Below are 26682 nucleotides of genomic sequence, written 5' to 3'. Positions count from 1 at the left end.
AGAAAGTAATACTTTCCCATTCCAAAGGAAAGCAGGATTAGATCAGTGCTGAGGAACCTTTGAGGAAGTTTGTTAAATGAGGCCGATTCAATTAGCGATTAGTTCGTATCTCTCAGCCAGGCTTGTGTAAAAGGGGCATGTGCTCTCAGACAGGATTAATATTTAATGGAGAACTGATGAATGAAGACTCCTCTGAGATGGTGCTACAGGTGCAGTCGTTCAGAGCTCAAGAACAGAGGAAGCGCGCTGATATCGTGTGCCGAATCTAAAAGCAAATGCGTAAGGAAAATAAGCACTGAGAGTAAAAGGTTAAGTCCATCTCAATTGAGGCAGCTGTTTCAACTGGCTCTCGCAGATGGTTCAGTAATTTTCACTATGACATCACTGTCTTGCCTCCTATTTTCTTATTCTCAAAGATTGCTGACTATTGTGTGGGTGGGCACACAGTGAGAGGCATTCCTGGAAAGGAATGGAAAACTTAAATGGATAAAATGGCTCTGTCAAAGGCCAAAAAAACATTTTTACATTGTGTCAGCACACAATACTGTGCTACAGTATGTTGCAGGTCATTTCATACAGTAGTGTTAGCATCACTGCAGCATGTTTTAATGGCATTAGTTTCAGTTGACAGCCTGATACAAAACTGGTACACAAAAAGTTGGCAAAATTCACAAGTTCTAATCTGTCTGGCTGACCACTAGGTAGCTTTCTGGAGTCTAGATGTTTTTATCAGTCCATAAAAGTTGATCAGGCTAGCACAATTGCTCCATTCACATCCAAGCTGCTAATTTAATTTATGTGAAAAACTGCAGCAAAAAAAGAAAGAAAAAAAAGTAACATTTCCATCCCACGTTTTCAAGAAAACAAAACCATGGAAATAGACGCAAATTATTCAGTCACATGACTTTTTTAATAAGCATATAGGAATTTATTCTGTAAATGTTTCCATTTTAGTTTAAGTGCAGGTCTGAATAAAATGTTTATCCACCTCGAACGGGCATATGTGTTTTTTTATGCATACTTTGGTCATTTTATTCACATGTTGGAGTTTCTGTATTTTATTTTCCATGCAGTATCACACAATTTACATAAAAATATACAGATGGAAACCCAGCTATTGAGTGCTTCCTTGCCCAGAGACGTTAAAAACACAAACTAACACATGATGATCAGACAGCTGGACATGTGCTGCGATTCTTGGCCAGAATAAGCTGCATATTGATAGTCTGGCTTGTATGGCATGGCACGTTCACTCTCCAGGGCCTCAGGCTCCAGACTCACAACACTATTGAAAAGACCAGTGCTGCGTCCCAATTTGCATGCTATCCGTCCTAAATAGTATTCGAAATTAGAATTAGTGTGTCCCAAATTGTAGTATGTTGAAATGAGTATTCCAAAGATACCCGGATGGTCTACTTTTTCCGGTTAGAATCCGAAGTGCAGATCACTGCACACTCTAACGGCTAATATTGCCCATAACACATTGCGCTGTGGACGAGGATTCGATTAGAACTACAAAATACGAATAAAAAGTGTTAAAAAACTACAAACATGACGTGTGCGAGACCGACGGTTAAGCAGAGCGGTTAAGATAAAGGGGTTTGAGTGATTAATAATCAGTATCTAACCTGACGAAAAGATATTCATTAAATATTATCCACATTATTTTTCATCTGCAACAGCATTGTGAACTTTTATAAAGATGCGTTCGGTGATTAAATTTTAAATGCATCATTATGCAAAGATGAGGAGAGTTCTCCGCATGAAAGACCCATGACTGGCAGATCAACGTGCGACTACATCTATCTCCGAAATGGTAGGAAATTAAATTTAATTGAATGTGGAGGATTTTAACTTGTACAAGATGACTGACAGGGCAGTTTAAATGGTTACAGGTTGCGTAACTAAGCGACAGAACGTTCGTTAAAGACGCAATTATGATGAGGTAGTATGTCCCAAAGCTTGCATACTCTTCTGCTACACACTCAAAAGTATGTACTTTTTCTTCACAAAAACAGTACATACTTTTAGGACGTAGTATAAGTAGGCAAATTGGGATGCAGCACAGAATTGCAAGGCAGCTAGCTAGACCAGCAGCAAGCAAGCAAAAACCTGCTGGTCTAAGATGGTATTTTGAGTAGGGAACTTCACCTAGAGTTCCCTGATAGGACAATACAATCCCATAATAATCTCCTAGTGGACCCACAAATCAAACACCCGGATGCATTTAAAAAGCTAAAGGTAGATAACGTATCCTTTTGGCACGAAAGGTAGTCATTGACTATATTGTCACCAAAATAGTAGTCATAAAACTGAAATTGACCATAATTATAAGTCATAACACTTCAGCTAGGTTGGAAAATACAAAATGAAATCAAGAATACAAAATATAATGACCTTCAAGGGAAGTGAGCAGAAGAACATTTGCTGGTTGAGTGCTTGCTTTAGCAGGCTTCTGCAAGGACAGAAAAAACTCAGAAGTGCCGAATAAGTAGCATCCTCTGCCCAACAGTTAAGAGTCTATTACACTGGCCTCATTTCCTGGCTTCTGAATCCTGAGACACACACACACATGCTTGAACACAGATCCAGAAGCTTCCTCATCATAAAACTCAAGTTCCAGCTATCAGCACTACTGAATCGTACTTAAATTTATATCCAGCATCTCTGGATAAACAACCTTGAGAGAAAAGCTTTGATATTCCTTCCAGACACACATGGGATGCGGCCCAAGACTTCCAGATGCAAATCTACTTAAACAGCATGGAGGGAGAAACTCGGAAAAGTTGTCACAACCCAGAGGAATTCTGGCTGCCGACATAACTCTGAAACCAAAGGAGTTCAGATTTCACTTGATTATAAATAAAGTCAACGGCATCTGAATAATTCGCAACTGACAGGCACTGAACGGTATCTCATGAGATAGTCATAAAACATGTTTACAGATCCACAGAAAGACTTTTAAACAAACCATGAAAGCCAATGATGGGTTACAATTGAACGCCAACAGTGGTAAGAGGGAATTCTCGAAGGGAATGCGTTGTCACAAACAATATGTTTGTATATTTATGTGCATGCCGTTAAACCGCAATTCTGTGGTTGCACAATGATAGATAGAGCGCTCAATGACAGAAGAGTCATTACTTTCCAAGTAAACATGAAAACCGCAATATTGCCATGTTTGGTCAAAACTAAACTTTCTTTTCTGAAGAAGAAAGTATTGAAGGCACAAGAAGTTTCACACCAAAACAAAGTTTTATTATGTCCAAGAATTATCTACAAAAAGACTTGATTGTGATGACCAACTACCATGACGCATGTCAAATGTTTGCCCAAAACTTTTCAGAGCCCCTCAACATGCCTCCACATCCTTCCCCTAAATAACAATAAAATATGAGAAACATTGCAGACTATCAAATGGAATTAATAAACGCAAAGGGAGGAAGACTATAAACTTGCTGAATTGTAAAAGTAGTAAATATGGCATTAAAGATGCAGAGATCTGGCTGTGGAGCTGGCGTTTGAGTTTTAATTGCACTCTAAACATGTCTCAATAAAAGTTTTTTTAATGCACTACAGAGGAGAAGTGGAACTGAACAATGTTTCTAATATCCCTTTACAGCTCTTTAAGTAAGAGGTTGTGTTACTCACCCTATTTGCCCTGTCCAGGATCATACATCCAAACAACACCCGAAGCGTGAACAAGCGAGCAAGAGCGAATGAGACCAACTCCGTTTGCTGCTGCTGCTGCAGCAACTTTTTTTTCCCTTGTTGTAGGGCTGCTCCTGTTCCTCCAAACCCTCCAACTCTCTCTCTCTCGCTGACACTTCCTGTGCTGTCCCTTTACACCAACTCAAATCACTCTCCCAGATTCAGCCAAGAAGCATTGTTTAGACAGGACGTGTTGTGTGAGCGTGTGTGTTTTCGATTGTGTGTTGCGATGAATGCAGTTTTTGTAACTCTCTTGGCACTCCCTCGAGCCTGGATCACCTCATTGCAAGAAGAAAAAGAGGGGAATGAAGAACTTAGAGAAGAAAAGAAAAGGAGATGTGTGACAGAGAGAAAGAAAGAACCACTGATGAAGAGTGAAGTGAGAGAGGGAGAGAGAGAATCCCTTAAGCTAAAACAAAACATGTGGAGGACTTCCTGCTACGGAGCCCCCTGCGACACAAACTTGAGGGCCATGTGTGTGTGCACGTCTGTGAATTTAGAGCTTCCTCTCAAAATCCCTCAGTTTGCTGTTAGAATCAAAGCCAGATTTCAGTCATAGGTGATCACAACAGAACATCTCCAAAACACACAATAGATCTGTCCTAAAACCTACTGAGGTTTGCATACTGCCTAGCTGTTTTCTAAGACAGCATCCTAACTGTTGTGGAACATCATAAGTGACCAATCTGGATCGCTTTACATAGGCAGCATCTCATGAGAGACATGACCTGCAATTGATTTCAATAGAGTTTTCTGTTACAATATTGCTAAGCACAATACTAGTGATGCAACGAAATGTTGGCAACTGAATATATTTGGCCCGAAACAGCAAGAAAATACATTTTTGGCCAAAATAGTCATCGACCGAAACAGTTAGCACTTTTTTGATGACTAATTTTGACAGCGTCAGCATCTATTTCGTGCACACAGCGTGGATTAGCTACAACAGGTAAACTTGTCAGCTGTGTAGATGCACTTCATTGTTACCAAAAATGAGTAGCAATAGGTAAAATTTGCAATTCACCTGTGAACATGATACCCTGAACAGCATACCGAGTTCATTTATCCAAATTGAATTTCCGAAACCTTATTTACAGTTTTGTTTTTTGGCTAAATTTTGAATAAAAGTTAGGTTTCAGTTAAAATTTAATTGTACACAATACTCTAAATACAAAATACACAACACAAACAAATATTGGGTAAAACAATACATTTCTAAATATATTTAACAATATTTTTCACTATTGAATGAATTTGAGCTTGTCACAATTCATTCTGGGATTGCTTTTAAAAAGCAATGAAGGACATGTGATGCTAAGCTAATAACAATTTAAGCATAAAATACTTTGCATAAATATTGGATAAAATAATAGCTTTGTAATGACAGTGAACTATTTCCATCAATGTTTTTCAATTCTGAATGAATTTGAGCATGTCGCAATGCATTGTGGGATTGCCATGCTGCTTTATAATTTGGCTAAAACGAGGCTGCAAGGAAGCGCACGAAACAGGAGATGTGGTGAAATAAACTGAATTTAATAATATAACCACAGAGAATACTATGGAAGCTTGTTTTCGCCACTGAATAAAAAATAAAAAAGGTAATTGTGACTTTTTATCTCACAATTGCAAGTTTATATCTCACAATTTTGACTTCTTTTCTCAGAATTATGATATAAACTCGCAATTGCGAGTTGTAATGTCAGAATTGTGAGATATAAACTCACAATTGCGAGAATTTCATTTTGTTTTTTCTTGCAATTCTGACTTTTTTCTTGTCCAATTCTGAGGGGGAAAAAAAAGACTTTATAACTCACAATTCTAAATTTATAACTCGCAATTGAGAGTTTATATCATAATTCTGAGAAAAGAAGTCAAAATTGTAAGATATTAACAGTTCTGAGAACAAAGGTCAGGATTGCGAGATTGTGACTATATTTAGTTTATAACACGCAATTCTGACTTTATAACTCGCAATTGTGAGTTTATATCACGCAATTCTGAGAAAAAAGTCAGAATTGCTAGGTGTAAACTCGCAATTTCGAGAAAAAAGTCAGAATTGTAAGATAAAAAGTCGAGGTCCAAAAGTCGAGACCAAGCATCTGCGCACATACACATTCAAACACGTAAATAAACGGCAAGAATGCATTAAAGGTTTCCGGTTTTCAGTAGGAAAGGTGTCATTTAAGTGGCCCCTAAGTTAATAATTAACAATTTTTACAACAGAAGTGATTCAATCAAAAACCTACTTTAGCTCGATAATAATATTTTCTTAGAGCTGCTGTAAAGCCAAAACAATCTGTCAATTAATTTTCCTATTATCACTGTGAAGCTGCTTTGAAACAATCTGCAGATTTTCTGCAACTATTTTCGACTCGGCCAGACTGCAAATCGGGGGGAAAATCTAAACAAAAGTGGTGTAGTGTATTCCAGCCTTTAGTCACTGGCAGACGTACTGAAAGAGGGGAGGAGTGAAGAGGGAATGAAAGGCGGATGGTAAATAGTGGAAAAGACATAACTGTCCTTGGTTATCTGCAAAACTTACAACACTCAGGAGACGCTGACTGACACACTCAGCCCTGCCCCCAAACACTCACACACATGCTAAAACAAACACACACACACGGATACAGTCATGTGGATGTCAAGAGACACTTGTACAGGAAACGCTTGTGTGTTTCTGCAAACACAATGAGCAGAGTGTTTTGAGAGCTTCAGTAAAAAATAAAATAATAAAATAAAATGTGCATACTTTTAGTGTATAGTATAAATATGCAAATTGGGTTGGAGGATCTGCCAAATTTTGCTCCTGATCAGTTTTTCCTGTTAAAATTTAACGTAAATTTAAACCTAAAAATTTAACCCGGAGCTTTACGAATCGAATCAGTGACTCGGATCTCCTATCAAACGGCTAAACTGCTGAAATCACGTGACTTTGGCACTCCGAGCCACTGATTCGATTTGTAAAGCTTCGAAACTGTTTTGAAATCGGCCCGTCACTATATTGTTGAAAAGTCGTTATTTTGTTTTTTTGGCGCACAAAAATATTCTCGTCGCTTTGTAATATTAAGGTAGAACTACTGAACTCACATGAACTGTTTTAAATATGTTTTTAGCACCTTTATGGACCTTGAGAGAGGAAATGTCATTGCTGTGAATGCAGGCCTCACTGAGCCATCGGATTTAATCAAAAATATCTTAATTTGTGTTCCGAAGATGAATGAAGGCCTTACGGGTGTGGAACGACATGAGGGTGAGTAATAAATGACGTTATTTTCATTTTTGGGTGAACTAAGGCCCTCCAATTTATTCTCACTATAGAAAATAAACCATGGGATGTCATGATAAATTAATATGCTAGAGGGTTTAGAAGCACAAACTGAAAGCAAGAGGGGTTAGATGAATCTACTGACAAAAACAAATGTGTAAGCATACACAGACAATGACAGCTAATATACCTCCCACGCTCTCACACACCTTCCTTTGCATCGTCATTTATAAAAACACACCACATGCTAGAGTGAACTCACCTACAAACACTCAAAACCCAGAGAACTTGGACAAATATTAGCTTTGTAGCTGGAGGGTTGCTGTGGTGGTCAAGAACACGTCACAAAAACAGCTGAGGGCAAACAGGAAGAGGGCTGTCTAAGAACACAATATGTTTAATTCTTTACTCTGTTGGTGATCTGACAGCCCTGAGGGTCTGTCTGTGGAGGAACACAATATATATGCAGATAAATCCTCCCTAACTCATCGTCAGTACTTACATTGAAATCCATATAAAGTTTGGGGTGATGTAGCACAATGGTTGATGCTCTAATTAAATGCTGTAGGTTCAAGTCTGTGATATCATAAAAAAAACTCGTGTTTTACTTCCTGTCTATACATATTTTGTCTTATAAAAAAGCCAAAAAATAAATTAAAGACATACTTTTTTATTATTATTTCTTTAATATTTAATATTTAAAATATTTAATTGAGTGCATTTTAAGCCTATTTATAATAAAAGGTGTACAGTATCATATTAATGTTTTTACATAATTTGTGATCATTTTTACATTATTCAAATCATCATTACTGAGCTATTAAATCATAAAAAATATACACTACTACACTAAAGTTTGGGGTTTAAGTTATTTATATAGTCTCTTATGCTCATCAAGGCTGTATTTATGTGATAAAAATCTTACTGTTTTCAGTAACATTTCAGTATGGGGAACTCTTTCACTATTAACTACAACTTTTGCCTCAATAAACTCCTAATTTATTGCTTATTAATAGTTAGTAAGGTAGTTTTGTAGCATTTAAGTTTAGGTATTGGGTAGGATTAAAGGATGTAGAATACGGTCATGCTGAATAAGGCATTAATATGTGCTTTATATATACTAATAAGCAGCCAATATCCTAGTAATATGCAAGCTAATAGGCAACTAAAAAGTGAGATTTAAACCCTAAAGTGTTACCCTGTTTTCTATTTTACAGCATTTTAAAATATAATTTATTCCTGTGGAGTCATGGCTGAATTTTCAGCAGCCATTACTACTGCATAGTCTTCAGTGTGACATGATGCTTCAGAAATCATTTGAAAAGAGCAGCATTTATTTGAAATAGAAATCTTTTGTAACATTATAAATGTCTTAAAGGGGTCATATAATGGCACTTTTACAAGATGTAAAATAAGTCTCTGATGTCCCCAGAGTGTGTATGTGAAGTTTTAGCTCAAAATACCCCACAGATTATTTTTATAGCATGTTAAATTTGTCACTTTTTGAGGGTGAGCAAAAACGCTCTGTTTTTGTGTGTGTCCCTTTAAATGCAAATGAGCTGCTGCTCCTACGGAGAGGGCGGAGTTTCAAGAGCTCATGTTAGCAGTGTAGATTACCTCAGACTCACTGAAAATGTCAGAAACTGTTCAGCCTTTTATGTTCAAACCGGAGTCAAACAGTGATGGAGAGACTCAAGAAGTGACAACATTTTGAATGCAACAGGACGTTTCTGAATGGTTGATGAATTTATGTAGCTGATGTGGAGTTATAACTTATGTTGTCATCTTGCTTTTATAACATGCTATTGCGTTTGTGTTACATACTGTTTTGCAATAACATGGCCTCACCCCTTTGTTGTGTGTTCTTGGGGGCAGGGTTTATGTAAATTTTAGGGTTAGTGATGTCACTAACCCAGGAAGAAGCTTGTTGTAGTCCCTACCAACCGTTTGTTGTAGTCCTTAAACAGAGAATTCTTTAAAAGAAAATATCTCGTTTTGCATTGAACTTTGAGCGTCGTAACTTTGCAGACATTGTTTATGCTCTAACAGCAACATCACACACTAACTAATGTTAAAAAAAAGTGAAATCTCCCAAAAATCTCTCGCTTTCTCTCCAACTCAAATGCACACACATACACATACAGTACGGGCACACACTCGCACAGAAAAGTGTTGTCAGCGTTGCTCTGACAGTAGTTGACAACAGTTTAGCAACTTAAAAGCTACATGACATTTCCCACTAGCGAGATAATAACGGTGCAGTTCTTGAAGCAGATAAACTTACAGTTTCACTACAGTTATTAGCTCTAAAATAACGTTTTGAAATTAGCAACAAAGGCATGGGAGGAGATGCGTAAAAAATTAGTCCTACATACAAGAGCATTTTAAAGACGAAAATCTGACAAATGTCTTGAAATACAACATCTGAACACTGTCTTGAGGTGTGGTAACTGTAGTATAAGTGGAATAATTGACTCCGGTCTGTTGAGTTATTAGAAAATAATGCACACCCGAGGTGTAATGGCCACTCCGCTTTGCGTCATGGCTGCATTACCACCTCGGGTGTGCCTTATTTTCTAATAATTCAATGCCACATCGTCAATTATTTCTTACTTACATAATATACAGCCATACTTTAAATCAGTGAAACACACAAGGAAAGACAGGAGAACCAGCCTGTGATGTCAGGAAATGAGGGCTGTTCAAACTTGCACTAAACGCCACTTACATCTTATTCACATGGAAATAAATTCAGATAAACTGCAGTGATTATTTCCAGCATTCCCAGCCACTGAGCATGCTCTAAATATCATTTTTCTGCAGGCTACAAAAGTTCATGAGCTGACAGGAAAAGAGAAACAAAAAACACAGACAATGACAGCATTTCAAGTGATGAGATTTGATCGTCGGTCCAGGAAGGCCTCAGATTAACTATAACTCTGCAATTTTTAGTTTTTCCTTTAATTATGCTCAACATTCCATGATCCTCTGTCTCCCCGTGAGCCTGAAGGAATTCAGAGTCAGATGAGATGAGATGATTGGTCTGGCTGTCTGAATGATGATATCATAATGGCTGAACTCATTCCATTTCCTGAGTCTGATTATGGGGACGTTTATCAAATTCTAATATGCACAGAGGCAGTTACTGACTTGTGAACCTAAAATGAGTAACTAACTCATCTCTGCTCTGCACACACACTAGACAATAGTAGACAAGTAGGAGCTGTTATAATCAGTCTTTTATACAAATTAGCATTTTTTTTTTATGGATGTCATGTGCCTGATGTGAATGTGTGATGAAGGTGAAGGTTTGTCATGTGAAATTTTTATATATGTGTACATGTACATTGAAGTTTGAATGGGCATAAACACACACACGTTGGGTTTCCAAGTTTTATGGGGACTTTCCATACATAATTTTGAAATCGCCCATCACTAGATATTGTTGAATAAAGTCATTATTTAGTTTTTTTGGCGCACAAAAAGTATTCTCGTCACTTCATAACATTAAGGTTGAACCACTGCAGTCACATGAACTGTTTTAAATACGTCTTTAGTAGCTTTCTGGGCATTGAAAGTGTTAATTATCTTGCTGGCAATGGAGGCCTCACTGAGCCATCAGATTTTATCAAAAATATCTTAATTTGTGTTCTGAAGATGAACGAAGGTCTTACGGGTGTGGAACGACATGAGGGTGAGTAATTAATAACAGAATTTTCATTTTTGGTTGAACTAACCCTTTAAAGCATAATAAGATGACTTCTAAAAGCTGACCAGACAGATGACTGACTCATAGTTTAATAAACACACAGCCAAATAGAGCAGCTTCTGCCAATTACAGAAATCTGCCCTATACACTAAGTATGCTTAATTACCTAATGGCATGAACAAGACACAGTCAAGCTAGGCCAGCAAAACAATATCTGTCTCAACAAGTAAAGATTCCTCGTCCGATCACCCAAACACACATCTTTCAGTACCTTTTATGGAGACAGTTGTTGATGTTTCAGTCACTGGCTCAATAGATGTTGGAGAGCTTTAAACGAGCACATGCTGATTTACAGCAGCATGAATCTACACGCTGTCTTATGACGTATATCAGCTCTGCTTGGTTCTTCAGTAAATCAAAGTGCCGTGCAACTGCGGCCAAAAAAAAAAAAAAGGCATGAAACATGCCAAATTTGCCAATCAACATCAGTTACCATCTTAAAACCACTATAATCATCTTTATACAGATTGCACTGACATCACATCACATTTTGGCCGAGAACAACAGGTGCTTGTCAGCACATCCTTAATGAAAAAATAAAATGACCTTCGTTTTATTGAATGTGCGCTTGTAGTGTACTTCAAATCCTAAAAGTATATTTTAGAAAAAAATGTACTTGCAGAAAATATAATATTAATATAAAAGGCCACTTAAAAGTATTTAAAACAATACACTTTCATCACTATGATTCTTAATATACTTCAGTGTACTTTTTAAAAGTGCACATTGTAACAATGTCAAATTAAAAGTTTTACTTTAAGTAAGCAATAATGTACGAGAGGCTGTGCTGTATTGTGAATAAGTCACGGCTGAAGGGCTTCGCGTCGTGCCTGCAACCCCTTCAGCCGTGACTTATTCACGATACAGCACTAGCCTTGAGAACCTTATTGCTTTTTTATAAAACAGTTAGTTCCTGTCCTTGATTCTGATTGGTCAATAGCTGTGTTTTATTCACGATAAAAGACGGCTATGACAGCTTCACCCAACGGTTCTGTGTATCACTACACAACACCCTTAGCAACCACTCTTAGCAATGTAAACTGTGTGTTCTCAATTGATATTGTTCATTGAAGCTTACTGCATTATGTAGAAGAGTATTGTGAGAAAGAGATCGAGTGAGCGAGTTTATGACCTGCATTCAGATTTAGCATTTTCCTTCAGGACAGTCCTATGTTTATAATAAAAAATCTGTTTAAATGTCCGATGTATTATCTTGTCCTTTTAACAGTTAACAGGTTTTCCCGTGACTGACAGCGCTAGTCAAAGCATTTGTCAGTTGCGTCTTGTTCCGTGTTCACAACAATTCAGTTTTTTCAAAGTAAAAGTCTTCGCTACTGACTGACACACTCATAAAAACAGTCTTTGCCGCCATCTAATGGCGTAATAATGTAACTTCTGTTGCTGTTCACGGTCAGGGACTATTTTTTTCAGTGGAAGGAAGGCATTTAGTAAGAGTTTACTTCATGAAAGTTGCATTGTTGCACTAAAAGCCTTCCTTGCGCCGGAAAAAATAGTCCCTGACCGTGAACAGCAACAGTTACAAGTTACATTATTATGCCATTAGATGGTAGCAATGACTGTCTTTATGAGCATGTCAGTCAGTAGCGAAGACTTTTACATTGACTGAAATGCTTTGACTAGCACTGTCAGTCATGGGAAAACACCTTAACTGTTAAAAGGACAAGATGATACATCAGACAAGTAAACAAATTTTTTATTATGAACATAGGACTGACCTGAAGGAAAATGCTAAATCTGAATGCAGGTAATACACTCGCTCACTTGATCTCTTTCTCACTATACTCTTCTAGTTCTACATAATACAGAAAGCTTCAATTCAGTTTACGTCGCTAAGAGTGGTTGCTAAGGGTGTTGTGTAGTGATACACAGAACCGTTGGGTGAAGCGGTCATAGCCGTGTTTTATCGTGAATAAAACACAGCTATTGACCAATCAGAATCAAGGACAGGAGCTAACCATTTTATAAAGTAAATTTTAAATTATGTTTTAATATTTTTGTCATGTTTTAAGGAAGTACACTTATTTTAAAGTGTTGACTAACATACTATAGCACATGTAAAATATGCAATTATAATTTTAACTCTACCCTCTTAGAAGAAAAGGTTCTAAACTTAAAGGGTTCTGTCAGGCATTTCATACAGAACCTCCTATGGGTTCTCGTCATGGCATTATTTTATGGAGTTCAATGGACTTTTATACATTTTTATGGATATTTATGGATTTTATGGATATTTTATTATATATTTTTTTAATTTATTTTCCATTTTAATTAAATTTTATGAATTAAACGGAAAAAAAAATGAAATAACCCATTAAAAATTAAAGCATAATGCAATCATTTAAGACATTTCTTCTTATATAGAATCATTTTGGCATAAATAGTTCTTTAAAATTAAGCTAAGAACCTGGTTCTGTATGGAACTCCACTGAATCTCTAAGGGCCGTTTACACGACACCATTTTTAACTAAAAACTAAGAACGATTTTGGCCATTCATTTACACAACAACAGCATTTTGGGGACCTGAAAATGCAAACTTTTAAAAACAGGTATCAAAGAGCAAGTTTTAAAAAAATCTATAGCATTATTGTCTCCGTGTAACCTACAGAAGTGCAAATTTGTGTTCAGTCTATAGCAGGGGTGGTGAACCTCTGTCCTGGAGAGGCACAGTCCTGCAGAGTTTTGCTCCAACCCTAATCAAACACACCTGAACAAGCTAATCAAGGTCTGAAGGGTTACTAGGAAGCTACAGGCAGGTGAGTTTTTATCAGGGTTGGAGCAAAACTTTGCAAGACTGTGGCTCTCTATGACCAGAGTTCGTCACCCCTGGTCTATAGGCACGTAGTGTTTTTTTTTTTTTTTGTCTGACATGAATAATGCAACGTTTGTAGCCATTTTCGTGGATCGTTTTGACAACGCTGTCTGTACGCGAAACGCAAATATATTTAAATACATGACACACAACTTTCAATAGAAATGGCATAAAAATATACCTTAATTTACCATAAATGCATGTCAGTACATTCAGCAGCAACCATATTTCAAAAACAATTGTAATTATGAAATTACACATAGGCCCGGTTTCACAAACAGGGCTTATATTAAGCCAGGATTAGGCCTTAGTTCAATTACGATATTTAAGTAGTGAAAAAAAAACAAAAAAAAAACATTACTGGTGTGCATCTTGAGACAAAATAATGGCAATGATATATTTTAAGATATGTCAGTGCAAGTTGCTTTCAGTTAAAACAGCTCAAACATGCATTTTAGTCTGGGACTAGCTTAAGCCTTGTCTGTGAAACCGAGGATGTTCTGACTTAATTGGGTCAAAAAACACTCTAAAGCTCAACTAACTGCATTTAATATAAATTATAATACGGTATATTTTCATTTAATTTCAATAAACATGCAGTTAATTGTCCAAAAACATTACATTCAGTTCGCACTTAAGCATATTTTCCCCCGATTTATGCTTAAGCTAATCCTGGACTAAAATATATGTTTGAGCTGTTTTAACTGAAAGCAACTTGCAGTGACATATTTTAAAATATGTCAGTGCCATTGTTTTGTCTCAAGATGCACACCAGTAATGTTTTTTTCTAGGGTACGTTTATAAAAGCTGCTTAAATGTCCTAATTGAACTAAGGCCTAATCCTCGCTTAGTCTATGCCCTGTCTTTGAAACCGGGCCTTAAACTATCATTTCCATAATAAGTGCTTTAAAGTGTACTTCTTTTTCAGAAGTGATGCTGCTGGATATTGGACGTTCATCGCTGTTGCTGTATGTTAATGGACACTGGGGCAGTTTTTAAAGAGAGAACTGAAATGCCTCATCGTTTCATGAAACAGCTACTGACCCCCAGTTTCACAGACAAGGCTTAAACTAGTCCTAGACTAAAAAATAATGCTTGAGCTGTTTTAACTGAAAGCATCTTGCACTGACACATCTTAAAATATGTCAGCGCCATTGTTTTGTATCAAGATGCACACCAGTAATGTTTTTTTCTAAGGCACATTTATAAAAGCTACTTAAGTATCCTAATCCTGTCTTAATCTAAGCCCTGTCTGTGAAACCAGGCCTAAAAATGTTAAACATGCTATTCGCATTTTCAGTCATTTGCAAATTTACGCCATTTTGTTAGTTTCAATAAAACACCTGCTGGACAATTGAGAGCTCTATTGACCAACCAGCATCCAGGAAGTGAATTATAGGGCTTTTGCCACTTGGGACACAACAAATTCAGGATTCAAACCTAATCTCTTACATGAGCACCAAGGCTCAATGTGTCTGGTGCGTAACCCAATAAGCCACATCTACAACAAGACCTGCTTTATCATTAGCTGCAACATCCCAAAATCTAATAAACTAATTCAACAGACAGAGAAGTGCACAATATTTTCTCGAAAGGAAACTCTGAAACTTTTTCATGGCTGTTGAAATTCAAAGCATGTATACAGTGCTTTGCCTCTCACCTTTTAAACCTCTTCCCTTTTTCTTGCTTCATTTCCCCTTGTTTCTATTTCACCGGTCTCTCTGTACCAGGATCTTGTCTAGCCATTAGATGCTGCATCAGAATGGAGCGAACAGAGAAGAAGAAAGAGGAAAAGAAAGAGTGTGCGCACACAACCTATACTCAGTGCCAACATTTCAGGAAATCCCTTCATCTTTTCATCCTTGCTTAAACAGTCTTTTCGTGAAACAAGGAGTCTCTTTAGGAGACGGTGTTCATTAGGTGTGTGTGTGAGTCTAACCCTCTTGGCTGACCCTAATAAGCAACCACACACAGCTTGCTGAATAGACTTCAAACAGAGACGCTACTTTTAATCAGCACTGAGAAAACCAGAGCACAACCTGTTCAGAGAGAAGAGGGCAAGAAAAAGCAAGGGATGGAGGGAAAAAGGAGAAGAGGAGGTGGAGAAAGCTAGAGAGACAGACAAACAAGAAAAATGGCAAGCTCAAACAAACGCAGTGAGTGGAGAGGCGAACGAAAAGGGAAAGACAGAAGAAACAGCAACAGAACAAAAAGAAGACGACAAGCACTGGAGGAATGTGAGGAACAGTCCATCCATTGCACCAGTTTACGATTAAAAGATACAATTTTCTGTCAGTGCTGCATGTGTGGGCCTCAAACCTGTCAGAGCTCATAGTCTCATAAGGCCTCTGTGGAAACTGGGGCAGAGAACACTGGATCCCCAATTAAACTTCTGCAAACTTAGAGAGAAGTGACTTCATGGGAGGTTATTTGATTATTAATAAGAGCTTGCTTGGTGACGTGGCTCTAATGTATAAGTCAAGTCACCTTTATTTATGCAACTCTTTATGCAATACAGATTGTTTCAAAGCAGCTTTATAGTGATAAACAGGAAATTTATGATTCAATGATGCAAACAGAATTTAATTATACTAAAAAGCAGCTCTAAAAAACAATAGTAAACAGTAATTATTTGGCTGAAATTAGTTCAGTGTTGATTTAGTTTGGTTCAATAATTACCTAGTTCTGCCATGAAACTCTGACGATGCAGGCTGATAGGTTTTTAACATGTTCAGTAGCGATCATCAATGAGCTTGCTGCTCAAATATTCAAATACTTGGCATTGTTTGCTGCTAGCTCTAGCTATTAATCAGCTCTGGAGAAAATTCTCATCCAGTGTCAGTGCATTCAGTCAATATTTACAAATATTAAGTGTCCTCATAAGAAGTTAAAATGGCCCCATTAAGTATTTGTAGAATTCAGCTACACTAAATGTATGAATGCCATTGCATTGCATAGACATTAAACAAACATTTCAAGCAAAACATCTCAAAAAAGTTTAAAGTGTGGCTTAACTACTAACAACCAGGGACATTATGCCATCTTTAGTAAATCTCAAAATGAATATCAATTTCTCATACTGTAAATTATGATTTTGTGATGCTACATTCAGTTAAAAATGTTCACATTCACATTCAGTTATTGGCTGATTTTATTTTATATTTATTTTGGCAAAATAGTATAGAATCATTTATTAACCATAAAAAAAATCATCTTATGTATCCGATATACAGTATCAGAGGTACGTCTTAGTCATTTTAACTTATTTAACTTATTGTAAGTAATGATGCAAGCAGATGAACTTTCACAGGGAGTCCACCATTGTGTTACTTTAAATAACATGCTTACAGCTGGGAACCAAAGACTAGATTCCCATCCAGGAATAGTCACAACGGAAGGAAGGAACAGTTTAAGTCTAATCCTGCTATTGCAGATCTAGTGAAAACAAAATAACTTAATGCCTTTTCAGGATTCAAAAAATCTCAAGAGACAAGAAATGAACATCTGTCTCATTCTGCATATTACAACTGTTCTGAATCTCTTTGTTGTGGTGAGGAGGTGTGCATATTTCATCACAAAAACTGAAGGAGTATTTGTAATTCTAGTTTTTGTACTCTTTCTTTTGCTAGGAGAGTCTTTAAAAAGAAAGTCAGTTGAAATCGTACAACAGCCTGACTGAGGTTGAATTATCAGTGTTAACTAAAACTGAAATTAAATCTATTACAAATAGTTTTTGGTAACTGAAATGAAGCTAAAATAAAATATAAATATTAGATGAAAAACTTAAGTGAAAAAAAATTTAAGTTTATGTACTAAAATTACTAAAACTAAAAATGAAATAAAAATAAATTAAAGATATAGAAAGATAGAGAGGAGAGTATAAATACATGTATATATGTTTGAACTGGGGTGTGTTCACACTTGTAGTTCGGTTCATTTGGTCTGGACAAAAAAAACTGGTCCGATTTATCACCAAACCAAAAGATACCGAACCTAAAGGCATAGGGATACGATCACAACCTGATTGGTCGGATTTTATGACGTACAGTATTGCCTATTTTGAGAAGGAACTTACCAAACATCCAAAGCAATGCTGTGTGCTGAGGTTGCGCTTCTTGTTTGTGCGTAGCCTGCATATGATGGTATTTTGGCCAGCTGGGAACTTGTGAAGAGCTTATAAAATGTGTAAAGGAGTCAAAACAGTGGCGGGAATCCCTCCGTCACATACACAAACAATCTGCTGTGTGGGAGACACGCGTCTGATGCCTTTGATGGGCAAATGAGACAATGGTGAGAAAAACCGATATGCGTGAGGATTCTGTCCTTTTTAGGGTCTCATCTTCCTGTTTTTGGTTTGTTTACATGTCTTTGGTCCGTGTTGCGTTCATATATCATTCGAACCACACCAGGAAGCGGACCGAGACCCATTTTTTCAGCGGTCTCGGCCCGCTTGTTTGGTGCGCACCATGGGTTCGGATGGCAGCGTTCACACATGTTCAAATGAACCGCACTTACAGAGCAATCGCACCAGGGTTCGTTTTAATCGAACCAAACATGACAAGTGTGAACACACCCTAAGAGGTTAAACCACAGAATAGGTTTGTCCAAACTAATGGAAACAGGGAACATGATAGAGAGAGACACGTTATTAAAGTAGTAGGTCACCTAAAATTAAGCATTTTGTCATCATTTCTCACCAAAATTTTCGGTAACACTTTATTTTACAGTGTCGTTATGTATGTTACATGTAGTTACTATAGTAATAACTATAAATTACACCTAATTACATGCAACTAACCCTAAACCAAAACAAACCCTAATCCTAACCCTATAGTAAATACATGTAGTTACTTAATATTACTTAGTAGGCTACTTACATTGTAACAAAGACACCTTAAAATAAAGTGTAACCAAATTTTTATTCCAAACCTGTAACTTTTTTATTTTTTGAAACACAAAAGCAGTCTTTTTAAAGAATATCCCGTCCCTTTTCTTACAATGAAAGTGGATGGGACCTGGAGCTGTCATGGACAAAAAGCACCATAAAAGTAAGGAACAGACTAAAACTTTGGTGAAATATCTCTTTAACCCCATTTACTTACAGTGCACACAATAGCATTTTTTTCTGCTGGAATCAATCAACATCTTCAAACACTTTATCAATATCTCAGACAAACTCCTAGAGGTTACACATGTTTTTATTGACTTCTGAGTTATCTCCTATGAAACTTGGACATACTCATGAAGAGGCACTTAATAGAATGTGACCATGTATCTGTTAGCGTGTATATCTACTACGAAGTGCAAAGTTCTGTAGCAATAACAATCCTCAGCACTTAACGTCTGCAGTCTTCACGCATGATGAGCCTCAGCTCAGAGGGAGATAAACAGTAACAACAAAACCAGGTGTGTTGAATGGAGCTCTTCTCCTCCCCCTTCTGTCTTTAGCGCTTTCTCTGACTCATATCACCCAGACACTGTGTGACATCTAAACCATGTAGAGCTACACCATGAATCAACACAAACTGCCTCAAATGTCAATATACTTGTCCAAATACACACAACTTGTTGGTTCTTGCCTAGTCAGTGACCTAATACAAAGTTTGTCTAAGGTGGGCATTGTTGAAAGGGTCTCTCCCTCCCCCTTTCTTCCAGATTTCATTGATCTCAGGTTCTGGTTACTGGCGACTGTGTCCTGTAAGCCATTTTTTCGCAGCCGCAGTGGCGATTAAGCAGCCTATGAGCTCAGCGGAAAGGATTCTGGAAAATTCCTGAAGTAAGGAAAAGTATCTAAGTGCTACTCCCTCTCCTGACATTAACTCTCCTCGAATGCTTTAGGAGACTAGAATATCTCGCAGCACAGGATGATAAACCTTTCTTTTCTTTCTCTCCCTCCCCTTTTCGATCCTTCCTGCCAAACGGTGAACAATTACCAGATTCCATTTGCCATTAAGTTAAAGCACTCAGGCACTTTTCATTAGCTGAGCTGGTCGGTGACCTGTGGATCAACTTCTGCCCACATGAATTTAGTTTTTCACAAACAGAGCACTCCATCTGTCTGAAGGAATAATAGTCTGCTGGTCCGAGATTAATGTAGTGGCTTCCAAGCACAAAATACCTCATTTAAGAGAGTAATTTGGTTACAATAAATCTGGGACGAGCAAATAGTGTCCCTCCATGTCTGCTTTCTGTCTTTCGAACATCTTAAAAATATGCTTAAATAAAAAGCACAATAATTCTCATTTGTTTAAAAAAAATAAAAATAAAATGAAATACAAGATTCTTGCTTGGTTGCCTGACAGTTTAGGGCCAATTTACTCAAAATTATTTTTTAATCATATATTCTCCCTCATGTTGTTTCAAACCCGAATTGCTGTCTTTTTTCCTGTGGAACACAAAACAAGATGTTTTGAAGAATGTTCATGCTGCCCTTTTCCATGAAAAGGAAATATAAGCAGACATTCTGCTTTTATGTTCCACAGAATAAGTCATAGAGGTTTGGAATGACATGAATGAAAAGGTTTTTCATTTTAAGTTAAAGTATCCCTTTAAAAAAAAGCAAACCTGTCCTCTTTAGGAATTTGCTGGCACAGTATGTTTTGCTGGAATGTCTTCCTTGCAGAAAAATTCAGCATAAACCAGAATGAATTCCATGTTGGTCCAGGCTAGTTTATGCTGGTATATGCTGGTCTATCTGGTGGACCAGCATAGTCATGCTGTTCTCAAAACTGTGGCTGGTCCATCAGCACTTCCGCTTGCCATGATGGTGACAAGCAAACCAGCAACTGGCATCCCATATTGGTCATGCATTACATACCTTATGCTGGTGACCAGCAATGCTGGATTTTACCAGTAGGGTTGTCTTCAGTCTGGGCAGTTCTGGATTAAAAGTGTGTCTCACTTTTTAATCAGAGAGGATTAAGGGTTAATGAGCAGCGTTCATTAATCTTATCCCACTCTCTTTATAGCACTTCCACTGGCTTCAGTCTCCATTGTAATGACTTAGATTTCTCTTAATTACAAGAACTCGTCCCTGTCTGACACTTTCACCAAAAATCATAGGATTATTCTGTTGTGAACACGAAAGGAATTTACGCACTTGTTCCAAACCCATATGATATTCTTTTTTTTCTGTAGAGCACAAACAAAAAGTTTCATTAAATGAAAACATACAATATTTTTTAATGTTTGTGAAATATGTCTCTTCTGTTCACCAAGGCTGCATTTCTTTGACCAAAATACATAAAAAACAGTAATATTGTGAAATATTATTTCAGTTCAAAATAACTCTTTTCTATTGTAATATATAGTATTTTAAAATGTAGTTTATTCCTGTGATGACAGTTGAATTTTCAGCATCATTACTTCAGTCTTCAGTGTCACATGATCCTTCAGAAATCATTCTAATATGCTGATTTGCTGCTCAAGAAACATTTCTTCTTATTATTAAAGGGTTAGTTCACCCAAAAATGAAAATAATGTCATTTATTACTCACCCTCATGTCGTTCTACACCCGTAAGACCTTTGTTCATCTTCAGAACACAAATTAAGATATTTTTGATTAAATCCGATGGCTCAGCGAGGCCTGCATGTTGAAGCAATTGTACTTGTGCACCAAAAAAACAAAATAATGACTTTTTAACAATATCTAGTGATGGCCGATTTCAAAACACTGCTTCAGAGCATTATGAAACTTTTGAGTCGAATCAGCGATTCGGATCGCATATCAAACCGCCAAATTGCTGAAATCGCGTGACTTTGGCGCTCTGAACCACTGATTTGATTCGTAAAGCTCCGAAGCTTCATGAAGCAGTGTTTTGAAATCGGCCATTACTAGATATTGTTAAAAAGTCGTTTTTTTTTTTGTTTTTTTTTGGCGCACAAAAAATATTCTTGTCGCTTTATAATATTAAGGTAGAACCAATTTAGTCACATGAACTGATTTAAATATGTTTTTAGTACCTTTATGGGTCTTGAGAGAGGAAGTACCATTGCTGTCTATGCAGGAGCCATCAGAGCCATCAGATTTAATCAAAAATATCTTAATTTGTGCTCCGAAGATGAACGAAGGTCTTACGGGTGTGGTGGAACGAAATGAGGGTGAGTAATAAATGACATTATTTTCATTTTTGGGTGAACTAACCCTTTAATGTTAGAAACAGGATTTCAGGGTTTTTTGATGAATATAAAGATAAAAAAAACAGCATTTATTTGAAATAGAAATCTTTAAAGTCTTTACTGTTGATTTTGATCAATGTAATGCATCCTTGCATCCTTACAATTTTTAAATTATTTTTTAAAAATAAAAGTATTTTAAAAACTAAGAACTTTTATTAAATCTTTTGAAATTATAAGATAGTATTGTGTGAGGAAAAGATAAATTTAATCAATAAACTGGTTGGAACTATCCTTTTAAACAGGACCTATTATGCTCTTTTACATTTTCAACTTTCTTTAGTGTGTAATGTTGCTGTTTGAGCATGAACAAGGTCTGCAAAGTTACAAAGTCCACACCAAAGGGAGTAATTCTCTATGTCAGAAAGCACTGTTTCTAAACTCCCTGAAATGCCTGAACTGTAGCCTTGAGTTTTCTTTCAGGAATGTACACGTCACAATATTCCTCAATTAAATAATTCCTGCCCAAGGCATATGCAAAAAAATGGGCAGAGGTCTGGTTGAGTTGCGTTAGCAGTGGCTGCGTCTGAAAGCTTAAAAATGCTGCCTTCGGAGGCTGTATTCCAAGGTGGGAAGGCATCAAGGCATGTCTGAATCCAATGTTAGCTTCACTTCTTGTCTCCTGAGATACCTTCATCTGATTGATTTTTGAAGGCAGGACAGATGTATCCTTCACTGATTTTGATATCCTACAATCCTGTGCATTCCATTCTGTCACAGTTGAGCTAAAAATAAATGGTGGTCATTTTGTGTATAAATGTACATTTTTGACCAACGTTTTCCACTTTTGATGTAATTTCTAGCGAGAAATTACTATTGTATTAAATAAATATTCCCTTAGTTACCACCAAAGCTCTCTCTATTTTGTTGTAGATCATTAAACTGTGTTTTGAGTTTTATGAACTTATTTATTTTAATTTAGACGAACTTAAGTTTAAATTAAACTGGGCTGGGATTTCTATTACCCATCATGCTTTGTCCATGGAACTCGAAAGGGAGAGTAAATGCTAAAATTAAGTGTTATATAATGTTTTTTTGTGCAAGATTAATGTTAAATGGGGGATTTAGTAGTGATTAATGTTTTGTTATGCTAATTTAGAAGAGTTTCTGTTAATGTGGGTTTTTGAAGAGTTAACATCATGGTATTAAGTGTTGTATGCGGTTTGGTTTGAGAGCAAGTATGTTAAGTGCTTTATATTGCTGCACTCATTCAGCAAGCACTATACCATGCTATTGTTGACATGTTAGCAAATTAGCAAGTTAGCTTTTTCTGAATTAGCTTGTTACAGCTAGCTAATTTTACGCTAATAAAAATGTTTACATTGGGGTAACATGATAATTTTAAGTTAAAGTTTTTGGACACAGCCAGTGTGTTGAAACTCACAGTTATGGTAAGGGGCGTGGCATTTCCTAAACATGCTCAAAACCCCCAGTGAAATGTTATGCTTGTTACATCAGCAGATCTCAGACTGATATGTTAAACACATCAATCCGGGTGACCACTTATAGTCTAAGCATAGAAAAACTAAACAGCAAAGGCCTGAGTACAGATCCAACCAGCTTAAGATAAACTTGTGATGAGGGGACTGTCTCTCCCTCCTTCTCTGCCCTCTTTCTTTCCCATAACCTCTGTCTGGCTGACCATGAGTAAGCAAGACCACCCAGCCATGAAATTTACTGACTGTGATACAGTTCTTTGTCCAGCTACACCTGCTTGTGATAAACTTTCAAAGAGCGCTAACAGTAGTTTAAACAAAAGACTGAACCATTTTACCTGTAGATAAACAGTATACCCCTTTAAGAAAGCCGACTGCTGATAAACAAAACTCTCCTTTATCACTGTATCTGTCAGACATAAAAAGGGCAAAGAAAAAAGAGAATGTATTTGATTTCCTTCCAGATGTTTCTTTGAGGGCATGTTTAGGTAGAAAACATTAGTATCAGATCACAGGTGATTATAAAAGACTCTTGCTTGCTTGAATCCAGTTCTTCATAGCACAAAGGAAAAGTAAATATTTGTATTTAAATATAGTTTCATTACAAACAGGTAATTCCGCTCTTCAGAGCACTTAACTCTTCACTGGCAGTCTGATTTCCAAGAAATACTAAAATCTGCATTACGTTTATTTAGAAAATGAAATTCTAATTACAAAGAGATGCACACATTATTTCTCCAGTTGGGAAATGTAATCATTCATTCCCTTTTTGAGAGTCATTCATCCAGCATGCTATGACCTGTGCTTGAACTCTAAGTTTAGAAAACATTACCTCCTATACGGTCCATTTAAAGTAACAATCTAAAAAGAAAAATAACATTAAAAAAGCTAATTGGTGTAAATTTTTTACATTGTTTACAGTTGGGCAGATCAGAGAGATTGTTTCCCCAAAAATACATTTCAGTCATTTGTTGTTATTGTTAATTAAAAATTAAAACTATTACAAATTCTTCAAGGGGCGATATGTAGAATTCAGAAACCCTTGTTATTAGCGACACCGCTGGCCGTTAAGTGAACTGCAGCCAGCAACTTGCTGCTCGTGCTCGCACTCATGCGCACATAACATACAAGAGACTGAGCGTGATTCAAGGCCCCAGTATACTCATGGTGAATTTCTTTTTTGTTCTTTGCTTAGAAGTAAAAAGAAGTTGGAAATACCATTGCAACGATATACTGTTAACAAACATCCACACACCGATGAATATGTAAATATGCTGCGCGCTTTCCTCTCAAGTGAGAAAACAGAGGTTAATAAAGCATCAGATCGTAGCGATGTGGATATGTTTGCACAAGCTCTGCAATTCACCAGCACCGACAAATGAGGAAATTAAAATGACACTTTTATGATAGTTTGATTATAAAACTGCCCCCTAATAGCTGACTAACTGTTAGAAGACGAGAAGAGGCTTTTATTTTCTTAGTTGCTTAGTCACAGGGGGAAAAAAACCCCACAGGTATTGGCGAAGTCACGAAGTCTGTACAGGTCATTAACAGCTGATCTATGTGGTAAATACAGTACATCGGGCAGGACATCCAAACGCCCTCCTATCATTCATCAGCCTCAAATATTATTTATCATATTAAACATGTAAGTAGAGGCAACTTTACATGGCCGCTCACTTTAATGTTAACCTAGAAAAATGTAGGCTATTCAAGTGCTTGTGTGGAGTGTGAAAGCTGAATAGTAGCGCGCTTACTGCATGACAGCTAACATAGAGGCGCCGGTGCGATCACTTGCACTTAAAATACTCCGTCATTTTTGGTCATACAGATAAGAGTAATACATCTTTTGAATCTGTGAAGAGTCTACTTTTATTTGTGTGCACTCACAATAACAACAAAATGTTATGCTTTTGTAAAATAACGAAAGCAAACAGGGATCGCTTTCTGCCGTCTCTCTCTGTGAACTTGAGCGTGCCAAAAAAATAAAAAATAAACAACTGAAACTTGTCTTACAGACTTGAAAAATATATCTATAGAAAGCAAAATGTCTATTTTTTAAATGAACCAGTTCAAATGGAAAACAAATATTCTCAGGTCATGTAATCCATATGAAATGTGCATATACTGTAGGCACGTCCACTACTGTGGAGATGACGAATCAGCATTGCCAGCTTAATCTCTGCAGCCAAAAATACAGAAAACACTAGTTTATCAATTAATTATTAAAATGTTAAAGCAATCTTCTTGCTGTTTTTCCCCGATGCATTCATAATCATTACTTCTGCCGGTGCGCTGTGGCAAGCTTTATGTGTGCGCTTGAGCACTGATTAGGCTACGTAGGCATTAAAGGCTCATTATTTATATGGTTTATTAATAAACATGCAATTAGTCAACTAATTGCTTAAAATGAACGACTTCTAGTCAACCAGAAAAATCTTTAGTTGAGGGCAGCCCTAGAAACTATAGACTATATAGATCTGGCTATGTGAGACTAAAGATTGAATTAATCCCTTTTGTTTGCATGACACATTGACATTACAGTACAAAATGGCTCTATCTGCATTATCCTGAACATTGGTTTCCATCACTTTTGATTTTCCCGGCAAAAACATCCCAAGTCCTTCACATAAAAATCAGTCTACAGACATTCATAGACAACCAAGAAAGTCGGGGAAGGTGTCGTTTTTAAAGTTTCCTTACAAGCTGTTCACACATTGGCAATAAAAATGTGATTAATACATGAAATTTCTTACATATAGCCCCTTTAATTGAAATAAAATTAAATATAAAAATTAGATGCACAACATATTTTTTTTTAGAAATGCTGCCTAGACAACTAAATGAAAATAAGCTTTAGTAACATGTGCACCTGAGGTTAACAAGAAATATAGACCGTGGCAAATTAACCCAAACGATATTTGACACAGAGAAGCGAGATCTGGGACAAGTCACGATTTTTAATGACTAACGACTCTTTCTACTTTTTTTTTTTTCACAAACTATAGTATGACTTCAGAAGATGTTTTATTTTGAAAAATTATTTAAAAAACAGAATTAATCATAAGGACTACAGTAAAAAATTGTGTATGAATCATAATTTTTGTTCTTTTTGTAGTCTTTTGGACACCTGTAATAATCATCCATTCATAAATGGCACCAAAATGTCTGTGTCGAGTGTTAATGATTCACCTTGAAATGTTTCAAACATATCGCTACATCTACGGAGGACCAATTTTCATGGTAACATCTGGATTCTAGTCCTTTTTACTGCCATTTTAGATGGAAAGGATAATACACATGTATTACTTAGAAATGTCAGAAACCAGGTTTTACAGAGATTTCGACTGACATCATACATCACTTTTCAGCGATAAGAGTGACGCACTCCTTACTGTGCGTTCATGTGTGTGCTCGTCTGCATGAATAACTAAAAGAGGGATGTTAACCTCAAGAACTTCCAGTCCTTAATATCATCACGGTCTAAATCC

General features: G+C 36.7%; 1 protein-coding gene across 8 annotated transcripts in view; it reads right to left on the bottom strand.

Moving 5' to 3' along the window:
* The window catches only part of si:ch211-285f17.1 (sickle tail protein homolog), a 154194-nt gene that overhangs the window by 84175 nt on the left and 43337 nt on the right, over positions 1-26682 (bottom strand). The window contains exon 1 of one of the 8 annotated variants that reach the window (XM_051883034.1): positions 3652-3831. The exons of the other annotated variants lie outside the window; for them this stretch is intronic. The gene's annotated coding sequence lies outside the window, so the exon portion shown is untranslated. Of the gene's footprint in view, positions 1-3651; positions 3832-26682 lie in introns of those variants that run through there. 8 annotated transcript variants of the gene reach the window in all.

The sequence above is a fragment of the Ctenopharyngodon idella genome, chromosome 23 (assembly GCF_019924925.1).
Source record: "Ctenopharyngodon idella isolate HZGC_01 chromosome 23, HZGC01, whole genome shotgun sequence".
Taxonomy (NCBI): domain Eukaryota; kingdom Metazoa; phylum Chordata; class Actinopteri; order Cypriniformes; family Xenocyprididae; genus Ctenopharyngodon; species Ctenopharyngodon idella.
The sequence above is the reverse complement of the archived record's forward strand: the minus strand, read 5'-3'. Positions and strand labels throughout refer to the sequence as shown.